This window comes from Chiroxiphia lanceolata, chromosome 3 (assembly GCF_009829145.1).
Source record: "Chiroxiphia lanceolata isolate bChiLan1 chromosome 3, bChiLan1.pri, whole genome shotgun sequence".
NCBI classification, from domain to species: domain Eukaryota; kingdom Metazoa; phylum Chordata; class Aves; order Passeriformes; family Pipridae; genus Chiroxiphia; species Chiroxiphia lanceolata.
The window spans coordinates 115,477,604-115,491,533 of record NC_045639.1 but is presented as its reverse complement, the minus strand read 5'-3'; the positions used below and the strand labels follow the sequence as shown (position 1 = coordinate 115,491,533).

The 13,930-nt window shown below is 47.6% G+C and overlaps 1 protein-coding gene across 4 annotated transcripts in view; it reads left to right on the top strand.

The window, feature by feature from the left end:
• The window catches only part of EXTL3 (exostosin like glycosyltransferase 3), a 135,895-nt gene that overhangs the window by 21,887 nt on the left and 100,078 nt on the right, over positions 1 to 13,930 (top strand). The gene's annotated exons all lie outside the window — the stretch shown is intronic.

Below are 13,930 nucleotides of genomic sequence, written 5' to 3'. Positions count from 1 at the left end.
TACTAGTGTGGGGTTAATACATTACTGCTGACAGTGTAACGCCCCTGTTATGCTGGTCCAAACCCAAACAATTTGGAGCCTGGAGGAGCTGGATATGGTTCAGAGAGTATTTAGGATTCACAGAGATGCTGGAGAAGCACTTAGATATGCTATTCTGTGTTTAAATCCAGACACTGAGAACCTCAGTGACCACTCTGTGACCTCTTGTTGCCTTTGCATGCACTTGATAAGTCCTGTGTGTTGATACCAGGATACAATAACTTGCTTTTAAAATGTCTGGGTTTCTGTGCTGCAAGTCTCACATGTGTGTGAAGGAGATTAAATAACTTTGTTTCCTGACGGGGGTGTCACATGCAGGTGATTATCTTACAGATATTTCTGTTCTCGTGGAGGAATCTGTGATATCTTAGATAGTAACGTCTCTGAAGGTGGGGTGTGTTTTGCACGGCTTGTATCAAGCACTGAGTAACGTTCAGCTCGTTTCTATGCAGAAATAGCATCAGAAATGAGCCACAGCCTGATAATGTGATGATGGGGAGAGAGATTTGTCTCCCTCTGACAAATCCCTTAAGTTCATGTAGCATCTGAGAGCCCAGTTGTTACATGCAGCGTTCTCTGTACCCACTCCTGGCTTTGGGATGCCTCCTCTTTTCCGTTTTTCATTCCAGAACGGGGAGTTCGCATGGGTTCAGCTCAGTGTTCAGGGATTCTGGAGCAGGGGTAATTGACTTGTGTTCCCTGAGCAAATTTTTCCAGCAGCCCAGCTGTGGGACAGACAGTTCTTGAACTCCTTGATGCCTTGTTTTCAGGAGGGAAGTCCAAAACAGTCCTCTGGAATTCTCTGATTTTTCAAGTGGGGACTGTTAGCCCTCGTATTTGTTTACACGTGGGGATGGATTTTGGCAGTTGTCAAGTCACAGCAAGAGCAGCAAATGCAGAGAACAGGAAAAACATGATTGTTGAATTGCTTTCACTTAGGCTGTGTCTCCACGACACATGGTGAAATTGGAGGGCTGTTTTTGTGCTGCTCAGGTGGGATGGGAAATATCATCATCATCATCACCATCATCTTCCCTTGGATATTTCTAGCATGGATCTCTGGGATTGTCCAGCTGATGAGTTAAATGTTGTTGATGTATTCCCAGATTTTGCTTGCCCTTCCTGGGCCTGCCTTTCATCACTGTTACATCTTGAAATGCCACAACACCTTAATCTTAAGTTTTTAGAGTTTGGCTCTCTCCTTCTGGCTGTGTTTTGTACGTATTTGTTCTTTTTTCCTTCCATTCTTCAATGCCTGATTTTTTTTTTTCTCCTTGCTCTTTGACTCCCATCACCTCTCCCAGTTGCCTTGCCTGTTTTCCCAGGGCATTCCTCCTGCTGCCCACAGTAATGACTTCACCAGGGTGGGAATACACCACATGTTACCTGTTTGATGCCAAGATCACAGCAGCCCATTGGGAATTGGCTCCTGGTCTGGAGGCAATTTTCTGCCCTGGAAACCCCCCAAAAACGCTGAACTGGAAGGGACCTCGTAGTCACTGGCTCCTGTTTCCTGGGCAGCAGATGGGTCTTCCCAGTGCTCACTGTCTCATTTCTTTCCCTGTTTTCTGTGCTAAACCCCCCTTTTTTTGTCAGGAACAGACATTATGAAGCAGTTCCTAACTCTGGCATTTTAACTCAGGATGGCTTGTTACTCTTAACAAGCAAAACCCAGAGTGGGGTTCCTATGTCTTCACCACCCAACCAGCAAAATATTTGGGCTTTTTGTTTGTTTTCTTGTGCAAAAGGCAAGTGATACCCATCTTTTCGGTCCAGAGTGGCCTATCTCTGCTAGTGTGTGGCTTGGCAGTGGGGAAAAGCATTCCCATGGGATTGGGGGCCACAGCTGGGACTGCCAGTTGTCTCCTCCAACCCGTGCTGACACAGGCTGTGCTTGCTGGGCTAAAACAACCACAAGTACAGTGTGAATATTCCTGCAGTTCCGTGGCTGCAATTCAGACACATCCTCGAAAGCAGAGTCTTCTTCTTGGAGAGCACTTGGAAGTGCTGCTCACTGGGGCTTGTCGTGGTTGAGTTTGGCTCCTGCAGCTCGGCCCGGGCTGTTTGTCTCATGCAAATGATGGTGGTGGATGTTGCCTGAGAAGAGGTGCAAAGCCAATTTTGGGGCTGGTTGGGAAGGGTGAAGGCAGGAGGCTGTGCAGCTCCATGGCTTGCAGGGAATCAATCCCTGGGCTGCCTGGGCACAGAAAGCCTCGGGCACCGGCCCCCCCAGGTAAATTGGTGGTATTACAGCACTTGCAGGGTCAGGTTTGAAGTGCAAATTGAAATCCCATTTTTGTGAAGCCTTTGCTGTCGGTTAATTGATGCCTGTTACCGGCAAGAGCTGTTTAGAGGTCTGACTAATCCACCTGAGATGAAGGAGGGCAGGGTTAGGTTGGATACTGGGAAGGAATTGTTGGCTGGGAGGGTGGGGAGGCCCTGGCACAGGTTGTCCAGAGGAGCTGTGGTTGTTCCTTCCCTGGAAATGCTCAAGGCCAGGCTGGATGGAGCTTGGAGCAACCTGGGATAGTGGAAGGTGTCCCTGCCCGTGGAAGATGATGGGAATGGATAATCTTTAAGGTTCTTTGCAACCCAAACCATCCTGGAATTCTGGGATCTCTCCCAGTAAATGGACACCAGTTTCTCAGGACTCTGACATAACCAATAGCACCACAAAGTGACCCGTCCCTCATGATAGAATCCAGTGAAACACAGAAAATTGAGATTTATAAAGCAATCAGATCAATCCTTTATGTTTTTCGGGTGGGATGAAACCCCAGCACTCCAAACCAACAGATAATCTGTAGCCACTAATGGATGTAAAGGACTTGGGTTTTTTTAAGACACATATTTTAATGAGTCTTATAATTTCTTAGTTCTTACAATCAGTTTCTCAAATGGTTGGAATCTTGTTGCCTGCAGTTTGGGGGGGGGGGTGTGTGTTTTCTCTGCCTACCTCTGCCTTCCCTCCTCCTCCTGAATTTTGAAAATGTGTCACTTTTCTAATGCAAATGGCTACCCAAGAATAGTATCAGAACATGGGATTAACCCACGAACTCTTAAGAAACCCTCTCAAGTTTCTTCTAATAGAAAATATTAATAACATTTCCCAGTGCACAAATAACATTTTTATTCCCTTATTTTGCGCGGTGTCCAGCTGGTTATTCCTTTACCCGTCAGAGTCTCATAAAATGCTTTCTTTTATGATCCAAAATACTTCCAGGTATCTTCTCATCTGACTTTCATCTTAGGGACAGTGACAGTGCAGGGAGCCTGAGGTTTGTTGTTGTTCCTGCTGCGTTTCGGTACCAGTGTTGCCTGAAGTGTTTATTCCAGCATCTGACTCTGTGGGGTGATGAGCTGTTGTGCTGTTTGGTGCTGCCCCTCGGTGTGACACAGTCACCTCAGATCTGTGCCGGAGTACTGGTCATCTGGGGAATCATTTGGAAGGGAACTGTATTTATTTGAAAGCCAAAATGCCAAGGAGCAGGAAATCCTTTGCTCTACGCACGTGTTGCCTTCCTTAAGGAACGTTTCTTGACAGGTTGAGTAAATCCAGTCGAACAGATGATAAATTCCAGTTTGGACACTTAATGTGGGAATTGACTTCTCTGCATCCAACATCCTCCATTACGTTGTCCCACCAACACCTCTCCGCTTCCAACTTGAAGAGAAGCTTTTCTTTTCCCCATCCCATCCATATGCATCCCACCTTCTGGGCCCCGATTGGAGCGTGATGGAATTCAGCACGTCACTGGACGTGGGAAAAGACTCCTTTTATCTTCCCCACCCGTGATTCCAGGCCCCCACATCGTATGTAAGGCAGGGCTGGGATTTGTGCACGTCTTTTAGCGTTTCTATTCCGGGCACGAGGAAGTCATTATGCTGCAGGGCTGCTCTGTGTGGGCACTTAGTGGGAAGTGATGTGTTCTGGATTGTGGAGGAGATGCTGTGGAGCTCTGCTGACATGCAGATGATGCCTGGAAAAGGTTGGCATGGAAGCGTTGGAGCTTGTGACAAGGAGAGCTGCCAGCCAAGTGCGGAGCCTCGGAGTTGAGAGCAGAGCCTAAATATACAGAGCAGCGCTGGGAGCCTCTTGCTGAAGGGTCTGTAAAGCCTGAGCAGAGCAGTCCTGAATTCCCTACCAGAGCCTTTCTGTCTGCAGGGAAACTTGTAAAGGTCTGCAAGTAAAATAGGCCAGAAACCTTTGATATAAGTGGAGGAGTGACATCAAAGCTGGGATGTGTAAGCAGCAGGTGGGCAGAAGTCAGGAGAATGTGATCCTGTGCTCCTCATTTCGAGCTAATTTGCTGGCCAGGGATAACACTGACTCCCAGAAAAGCACTGCACATCTAATAATACATGCCAGGGAATAGGTTAACATCGTTCTCAGATAATTAATAAAGATAGCAGTTCCATAGCAAATGGGAAGGGGAAAAAAAACAACCCATGCATTGTTTAGGAAAGAGATTTCTTTCCTTAGGCATCTCTCCTGGGAAGACCTTGGTACTTGTAAATGATTCTGCCGCCTACCTTGTGTACCTTCATTTTAATGTGGGGATGGGGGAGGAGCCAGTATCGGAAAACCAGCCAGAATGGATGCCTTGGAAAGCTGCCACTAATTACTGTGGCGTCTGACAATTAGCTGTTGTTAAGCCTTTCCTTGCAAGTTCTCCACGGTGCATCCCGAAACAAAAACAAGGACCTGGAGAAAGGAAAGGCGAGAGCTGTCCTTGTAATGATCTCGTAGGGTGGTTGTTGTTTCAGAGCAGAAGATGGAGTTGATTCTGACGTGGTTCCCTTCCAGCAGAGCCGGTCAGATTTGATGGATCCAAGGAGCTCTTTGGTTGTTTGCTGCTGGGCTCTGTCGTAGCCTGCAAACTTCTTACACCTCCTACCTCCAAAACAGCTTTGGGGCTGCCTTTCTGCATGGGAAAGCTGCAAATCAGTAACATCTGCAAAGTGTTATTGGTGGTGGTAATTGCAGAATTCTTAACAAAAATCAAGACAGATGAAAGAGATTCGAAGAAATCCTGCAGGTGGTTTCTCGCATTTGCCTCCAGGGTCTTCTGACTTTGGTTTCACTTTGTGGCAGCGATGAAGAGCACGGAGCCTTTTGCAAGTGTCTCAGGGGTGTCATTAGTTGGGAGTAACAACTGAGCTGGAACTGGCAGGTATCTCAAAGGCTTCTGTACTGAGCTGATTTCCCTCACACACACTCCTCAGAGATCAACCCTGCTCTTTCTCTGGAAAGAGGAAGAGGGGGGACAGTGGTGATTTTGATTAGAAAGGCCAAGCCAGGCAATTATTTCCTCCTTGTCCAAGGAGATGTTTTTGCATCAGTCGAGTGTTTTACCAAGCTGCTGTTTCAGGTGACTGTGCCCGGAGCATCTTCCAGGGTACTTTATACCAGCATGAGCCAGGCTTTGCACTGACTTGCATCTCTGCATAATTCCATTGCCTTGGAAGGAGTGACAGGTAATCTCCAGACAGATCTGGAGCCTGTTTTAATGTGCACCCCTGGTCTCTGAGCCTTTGGGGTCCCACCAGGAGCAGCCCTGGCTGGGACAGAACGTGGCAGCTGTTTGACAAATGGAGTGGAGAGGGAGTTATAAAAACAGCCAAAGTGAATTTCCTCCTCTCAAAACTGATTAAAGCAAGGGCAGCATTGCAAATGTTTCTTGTGAGCTTGGTGTTGCTTTGCAGGGGAGTCTTGCTTGGGCACTTTGCTGTCCCTGTGCCTATTCTTAGTCTGTTTACCAGGAGCTGTTGTGTGTGTGTGCATCGAGGGAGCTCTCTGTTAACTCGTGCTGGGTACAGACTGTTTGTGTGGAGCCTTGTGAGGAGAGAGGGGATTATATCCGAGCTCTTCTGTCACCTCCTCTTGCTTGTGTGCTTCATAACTGCTGAGGAAATGCAGGTTAAGGTTTCCATAGTATCTGAGTGTATCTCAGAGCGTGTGTGATGTGGGGAAGTGCTGTCTGGTCCTTGCTTGATGCTGTCCTTTGAATCTGAGATTGGTGACATTGTTGAACTGGTTTCATGGCTTGCTGCTAGAAGGGATGGCCTTGGTCCCTCTCCCAGCTCTGCAGTCCCTGTCATTTATACGATGCCTCAGTGAAGTGATTCAGTTTGATAATCCAAGAGCAAACTTGCTGCTTGTGGGGTTTGTAGGGGGTGTTGAGGGGGTTTCCTTAGCAGTAGAATGGGGAGGGGGGGAGTTTCTAGGCTCTCCTTCTCCCCTTTTCTACTTAGTTCACTGTCTTAATGCTCCTGCATTAGGATATTCCTTCCAACCTGGCTCTCTCAAGATGAGATACAGGAGCCCTGGCAGTGCCTGAGGAGGGGATCCACTCACATGGCAGGGACTATCTGTATTTAGATATTTTTAACCAGCTCTGGTGCTCTGAATTTTGCTGTCCTGAGGGGGAGATGGTCGGGTCCTGTCACTCAGGAAGACAAAGTGAGAGGCAGAGGAGTGAGAAACTGGGCTTGGTGTTCCTTGGCTGCTGGAGGGAGTGGTTGGGATGGGTATCTGCTGCTTGGCATGGGCAGTGCCAACACAGAGTGAGAGGATTTGATGAGGCTGGAAAAGACCTCCAAAATCCAAACATTAACCCAGCACTGCCAAGGCCACATGAGCCCATGTCCCCAAGTGCCACATTCACGTACTTTTTGAACACTTCCAGGGATGGGGACTCCACCACTGCCCTGGGTAGCCCCTTCCAATGCCTGACCACCCTTTTGGGAAAGAAATTGTTCCTAATATCCAATCTAAAGCTCCCCTGGCACAGCTTGAGGCCATTTCCCCTTGTTGTATCCCTTGTTCCCTGAGAGCAGAGCTCGATTCCCCCCTGGCTCCCCTCTCGAGTCAGGGAGTTGCAGAGAGCCAGAAGGTCCCCCCTGAGCCTCCTTTTCTCCAGGCTGAGCCCCCCCAGCTCCTTCAGCTGCTCCTGCTGCTCCAGCCCCTTCCCCAGATCCGTTCCCTTCCCTGGACACACTTCAGCCCCTCCATGTCTCTCTTGTCTGAGGGGCCCAGAGCTGCCCCCAGCCCTGGAGGTGCCCCAGCAGTGCCAGCACAGGCACGGGCACTGCCCTGGGGCTGTGACACACCAGGGCCGGTCCCAACCAGGTACCACTGGCCTCTTGTCACCTGGGCACACCTGGCCCACGTCCAGCCGTGGTCACCAGCACCCCTCAGGGCCTTTTCTGCCCAGCAGCTTTCCCGACCCTCCCAGTCAGGGCACTGCTCCAGTGCCCTTTTATGTTCCCTGCAGGTCCAGAGCCTGCTCAGGACCAAGGAGGGGAATGAATGGAGTGGCTGGGGGGGGGATTGTTCCAGCTGAAGGTGCTGAATGGCCGGCAATAATTGGCTGTTGTTTGTGACTGTGAAGGTCACCGGAATCAGACGCTCGTTTTTCAGCTCCGTGTTGCTGCTGGGTGAGCAGAGGTTTGTGCTGACGCTCACAGTTCCTCTCAGCGGGGCCTGGACTGGCACTGAAGGAAGAAAACGCCCCGTTTTGAAGGCTCTTGGTAGCAAGACAACAAGAAAAAGGTGCAACGGTAAAAATCTTTTCAGACTCTGGGGCTTCTTTTTATTGCCTGACTTTTTATTTTGAAGTCTTCTCGCTATGACTTCTGCTGTTGTAAGAAGTGAAATTAATAATCTCCTTTAGTTCCCATACATGGGAAGGAATGTTCTTCATCCTGGCCCAAGTTGAGCTGCAGATGGGATCTGTTTTTGGGAACTGTGTTATGCAAAAGCAGAGGAAGAGGAAACAAATAGTTTCCTACCCTCTTTGAAATGCAGTTTTAATGGTTCCTTGGTATTTATGTAATTATTTAATCTGCTGCCTGATCCTTGGGATTATTATTCTTTCCAAGTTGTAACTGGAGCAGTAAAGTTATCTTGTAAATTGGAAAAAAGAAAAGAACTGGCATATGTTGTTTGCAGAATTGCATTTTAGTAATTGCTTGCAGTGACCTATTGGAATCTCGGAGAGAAAATTTGTTTGCTTGACCTTCTCCCAGATCTGCTCCTGGCTATCTCAGTATAGAGCAGAATTGAGTTGGTTTGGGTTTTTTTTAATTACATTCTGACAGCAAAGCTTATTTTTCTGCGTGTGTTACAGTTGTGGCTTTTTTAAAGGTTAAGCTGTATTTAAACAGAACTTCCATAGATGTAGTTTGCTGAAACTTGTTTGGTTTGTTTTTTTCCTTTTTGAGCCAGAATTCCTTGTCCTGGGTATTATTACGAAATAATGATTTGTTTATTGATTTATTTTTTTTTTTAATCTAAGGAGAAAATTCACATAGTATTTTTGAATGTCTGGAAGTGATGGTGAAAGGACTGTGGGGTTTTTGTTGGTTTTATTTAGGGCATGGTTTTTGTTTCATGGTTTTTTTGTTTATTTCTATTTTGTTTGCTTTTTTTAATTGGGTGGGTTTGTTGTGGTTTTTTTTTAGCTTTAGAGATTGTAAAGTGATTAGATCATAGAACCTTGCCAGGTTTAGGGGGAGAAATATCCTTTTTTAATTTTTTTTTTTAGAAATTTGTAGCAGAAGTCTTTTGAGATCTCGTTCCTTGATGTCACTGGGTTGTGGTCAGAGCCCACTGTGGGTTTGCTGTGGAGAAAAATACCCAATATATGAGGGCCTCACTTCACACAAACTGTGTGTGAAACCTGCTTTTCTGTGGAGGAGACATAAGTTCTTCCTTTCACCCTTCCCAAATCCTGGCACTCTTCCTCCTTCCTCTCCAAAATCTGACAACCCACAATCAGCTGAGGGTCAGAAAAACAGACTCTGGGAAATCTCTCCCATCAACTCTGCGCTAGGAAGAGTTTCCACGGGAGAGCCCCTTGCACCGGGGGTTGTCTGGAGCTGCTCTTGGAGGGGCTGTGAGAGCCTGGTCCTTCAAACACACCAAAGAGAACTCCGTGAAACCCTCACCAAGGAGCAGGTGCTGCAAAATTCAGGTTCTGCCAAGTTTGGAGAGAAATGCACTGATGGAGCTCTGAGCCTCTCAAGGGAAAAATCAGCCTCCAAAATCAGTGTCCAAGCTGGAACAAGTGAACAGACGCTGAAAGTCCCTCCAGTAGCTCAGTTTGCAGCTGAGGCTGTTTCCCTTCCTCTCAGTCTGACCCCTTAAAGTATCCCAAAGGACTGAAACGCTGGAGTTATTTGCATAAGTCACAAAAGAGGGAAGGAATCAAATGGGATCCGGCCACGTCTCCTTAAATCCACACTGACCTGGAGCCGGGTGAGCAGGAGCCTGTGTGATGTCAGCCCCGTAATCAGGCTGGTTTTGCACATCCCAACTTGAAAAAGTGGGGTTTTTTTCATCCCTGAATCTGAATAGACAAACCTGAGGGGCACTTCGTGTTTCCTGCTAAATTCCAGATAAGATCTCTTGCTGTTTGAACTTGCAAAGCAGTTTAGGTGTGTGCTTCCCTGCATGCAGGGCTCCTGCAAAAAAGTTTGACCCACCCCTTCATTTAGTTGAGTCTGTTTGGAGCGAACAATGTTCCTCAAGCTGTGAACACAAGAATGGTTTAGCTTTTAGAAAAAAAAAATTAAAAAAAAAAATCCCCTGCAAACAGATGATGTAATGCCCGAGCTCCGTGTTTAAACAGTAGCTAATTTGCCAGGGGATAAACCAGGGTGAAATCTGTCAGGCTTTCTAATTTCCCACATTCACCAGAGCTTTGTTCTTTGTGCTTTCAAATGCAGGGTACGTTTGTGTGTCCGCGGTTTTCTTCAGCTCCCGTAGCCAAAGACTTTGTCCAGGGGCGAGGGAAAACCTTGCTGTAAACCTTGTGCTCCCATAAACCTCGATATGTATCTTTCTGTTCTTGAGTTTTAACTTTGTGACTGAATTAAAATCACAAATCAGCCCTTTGGTGAGCTGCAGCACTGCAAGACGGGGTTTATTCTGAATTTGGAGCTGGTGGCTTCGCAGCACCTTCCTTTGCTCGGGCGGGATTCACTCCCTGCGAGGTCCCCGGGGCGCTGCTGGGTGGGAGGCTCCACTTTCTGCAGCTGGTTTGGCCTCACGTGGACTGTTTACTGGTGTTTGAACTCTCCTCTCCCTGCCAGTTCTGTCCAAAACAAGGAATACTTCGTTTTCTCACTTGTAATTTTGGCTTTTTATGAGCTTTCTCTGCTCAGGGCAGCTCTGACCCGTGTAAAGGTTCGTATCTGCTGACAGGCAGGGACTGACTCCAGTTGGTTGTATAAGAGGGAGGTTTGGATCAGCACTCCTCCCCCTCCTCCCCGGGATGGGCTGTTTATTGGGATTTTTCACTGACCTATTCATTTAATCTTCAGTTTTGGCACCGTTTCCCTGGGCTCTTGTAAGCAAAGGGCTTTGCCAGCCAGCAGGACGAACCAGCACATGCAACAGGGTTGGAGAGATCCAGAGGCTTCAGTACCTGCCTGTGGTGCTGGAGGAGGGAGGAAGGTGTGACATGAGAAATTGAAGTGACACTTCAAGGAATTGCTTCCATCTTTGGCTTTTTACACTGAGAAGCAAAAAACTTCCATCCTCTAACTTGGAGCAGCTTCATGTGAAAAGCTGACACGGCCTGGGGTAAACCTGTTTCTTGGGGGGTGTCATCAACCAGCCTGGCATTCTGGGTGGCTTCAGCAGTTTTTCTTCCTCTAAACTGAGCTGGCAGAAAGCTCTGAGGGCGAGTTGTGCTGACGCCGCTCCTGGTCTGGAGATGCTGCTCTGGAAAACAGGCACTTGGGGGAGAGATCCCATCTGTGGGAGACGGTGCTGACTCACGGCATCGAGACCTGCTGGGATGTGCTGGTTTGAGGCAGCTGGATTTTGGGAGCTTAGGAAAACTGTGTAAGGGGTGGGAAGCTCAGGGACTGCCCTGCAACTGATGGGTTGTTTTATTCCGTGGTTCAAAACTTGAGTAGAGGGTGAGTTGCAGTTTGTGGTGAAGTTGTGCTTGATCTATTTATTATGATTCTATTTATTACGATTCTGTTCCTCACACTCTGCTGATTTGACTCCTTCCTCTTTGGCGTTGTTTGCACATAAATCCTTGTCCTCAGAGTTTCCCTGGTCTGTGCCAGCCCTGGAGCAGCTGGGAAGGTACCAGCAAACACGGACTGCTCTGAAGGGCTGGTTTGGCCATGGGGACTGGGTTTAGATGGGGCTGCCCTGCCCCATACCCAGCAGTGATGAGGGTGTGTTGAGAAGCCGTGGGCTGCACACAACGAGCCTTTTGTTTGCTTGCCTTAGCAGCCCTCCCTCTGAAAGCTGACATGTTCTCACTCACAGTGTTGTTCACTGGTTGTTTCTCAGGAAGCCTCCCTGGTTTGGAGGGCTGATCTCGGGAGACAGTGGTCCCTCTATCCCTCTACCCCTTTAGGAGGTCTCCTAAAGAAGCCTAAAGCAGCCTGTGGTTCTCTCATGTTTCCCCCCAAGCAGCGTGTCCTGCTGACTCTCATCCTGAATTTAAATAAATTGTAGTCCTTGCTAAATATCTGTCAAATATTGACTTAGTCTGTAGGGTGAGCTGACTAAGCTGAAATTAATGGTCTAATTCCAGCTTGTTTGGCACGGGTGTTTAGGCAGTTTTATTGCAGATGGTAGAGGAAATTAAGAACTTACCTTGACTCCATCTCAAGGGGAGGAAAGAGAAGCCTCAGGCTTATATGGCAGTAAGGAAAGACTTGGTGGAGACATAGAGGGGGGAGTGATTTTAAAGATATTATTTGAGGGTGATAAAAACTCTTCCCAGTTAATGAGTGAGGTCATAAGACAAGAATTGAGGAGCTGTTGTTAACTGGGTGCTGTTACAGATGCCATGAAATGATCTCCTGCCTTCTGGTCCGTTGCCATACCCCTGGGATAATTTTTCTAAATCTGTTGAAAATGAGATCCAGAAAAAAAAAAACAAAGTCTGGCTGGTTGAGGTTTTGGCACAGTATCTGCTGGCTTCGTGTGTTCACCCTCTGCAGGGATAAGGGTGTCTGTTTTGGCATCTCCTTTCCTTGGGCTCAGGAGATGTGGACAACTCCGTGTGTTCCTGAGGTGCTGCTGCAAAATGACAAAACCCAAGCAGGCAAAGAAAGGAAGGTGCAGAGATGTTTCTGGAGTGATCCAAGAGATCCAAGCGAGCTGGTGGCAGAACTGGAGCTAAAACACGCAGCTTCCCTCGTGTTTCAGAGCCTCCACGTGCAGCCTGTCCTTCACACTCCTGAGAAACCTGAGGGGGTTTGAGGTTATTTTTGAGGGGTTTGTTGCTGGCATAAGGGAATTTTGGGATTCCAGACAATAAAGATGCAGCTTCAGGGCCAGTCCTGCCTGAGTGACTGCAGGGATCTCATTGTTGGAACAGTGAATCTGGTGGAAGTTGATGTAAATGCTGAGCTCAGGAGTTGTTTTTTTTTTCTGAAAGCACCTTTTTTTCTCTCCACCCCCCCAAGTTTTTGCTGCAGGAAGTGAGATCTCCGTTGTGGCTTTGGGGTTTATGGGAGCTTTGTGCCTCCAATTGATCTGCTCCTGGCTGATCCTCAGTGGCCCAGAGAGCAAATGTAATGCAGCAGATTCATTATATGCTGAAATATTTATTGTGTTCCTGTAAAGGTCATTGATGGCAGTGGAGGATACAGTCCTGAGTCTGTCACCACTCTCTTTGGAGAGCAGTGTCTCACAAAGTCCCTGGAATAACTTATCCTTGGCACAGGCTTTTTGAGGTACATTCCTGGATCTTCCAAAGGTTAATAAATGACTGTGATAATGCATCGGAAAGCGAACAGCTGTATTTAATTTGCTGTGTGTTCTCTCACAGGCAGAGCAGGAAAGGAGCCTTAATTTAACCTTGTACCTTTTTGCCTGATTTAAGTAATTTGCAGAGTTGTACAATAAAATCTCCACAATCTCATTTCTATTCCTATTATAGTAACCTGGAATTGTTATTAATGCCCAAGGGCATTTTTGCTCCTACACGGGTGAGAGTTAATGTTACCTGTTGCATAACATGATTTGGAAAGGTAGCAATGGAAAAGCTTCTGGGCAACGAGGTGGGCTGTGCCTTCCCTTGCACCACAAAATGAAGTGTCCTTTGGCAACTGGAACCTCTCAGAGCCTTGTCAGGGGTGCAGGAGTGGTGGTGTGTGACAGCTCCCCGTTGGAGGGCCCTGGATGGTGTGGGATCCACGACTGACCTATTTGCTGGCAGTTTTAGCATCTGGCTGGGATTAGTTCAGCCAGCTGATACCCAATTCCGTGTGATAATGGTGTGACTTTAAGCATGGGTTGGATGATTGGATGATGAGGAGCATTTTGGAGTCTGGCCTTGCAAATGCAGCTTGTTAATGACTCGCTGTCAGAGCTGCCTCTTTAAGCTGTGCTGTCTGTCCTCCTGACGATGTTCCAGCCTCCCTGCCTGCAGTCTGCAGCTCCTCTGCCAAGCAGAGGCTGCTGTTGTGCACATTTGTCACCTGTGGCCACTCCTCTGGCTCTGAGGGGCTCTTTCCCTGTCACACCGAGAGTTTTCCTAATTGGAAGTGAGCACTGGAGGGGCCGCTCTCATTGTGGGGTGTCACGAGTGAGCTCTTCACCGGAGCGTGTTTCAGGCAGCTGCAGGAGGTTCAACAGCCCTGTCTGTCATGATCAGACAGATCTCTGCATAATATAATCTAGCAAACCTCTTGATTATGAGGGTGGAAAATAATGTGCTTTGATTTACAGATGTTGCAGCACAAAAAGTGCTGCTGTGAATTCTCTGACGGGTGATATCTGGGGGGTGTGTTTGGCATCCTCAGTTTCTGAGTGCACCCATTTTCTGAACATACCCTGAATTTCTGCAGACTTCTCTGGACACTGCTGTTTTACAGACAGGTAGATTATTAATTACTCTTCAGTAGC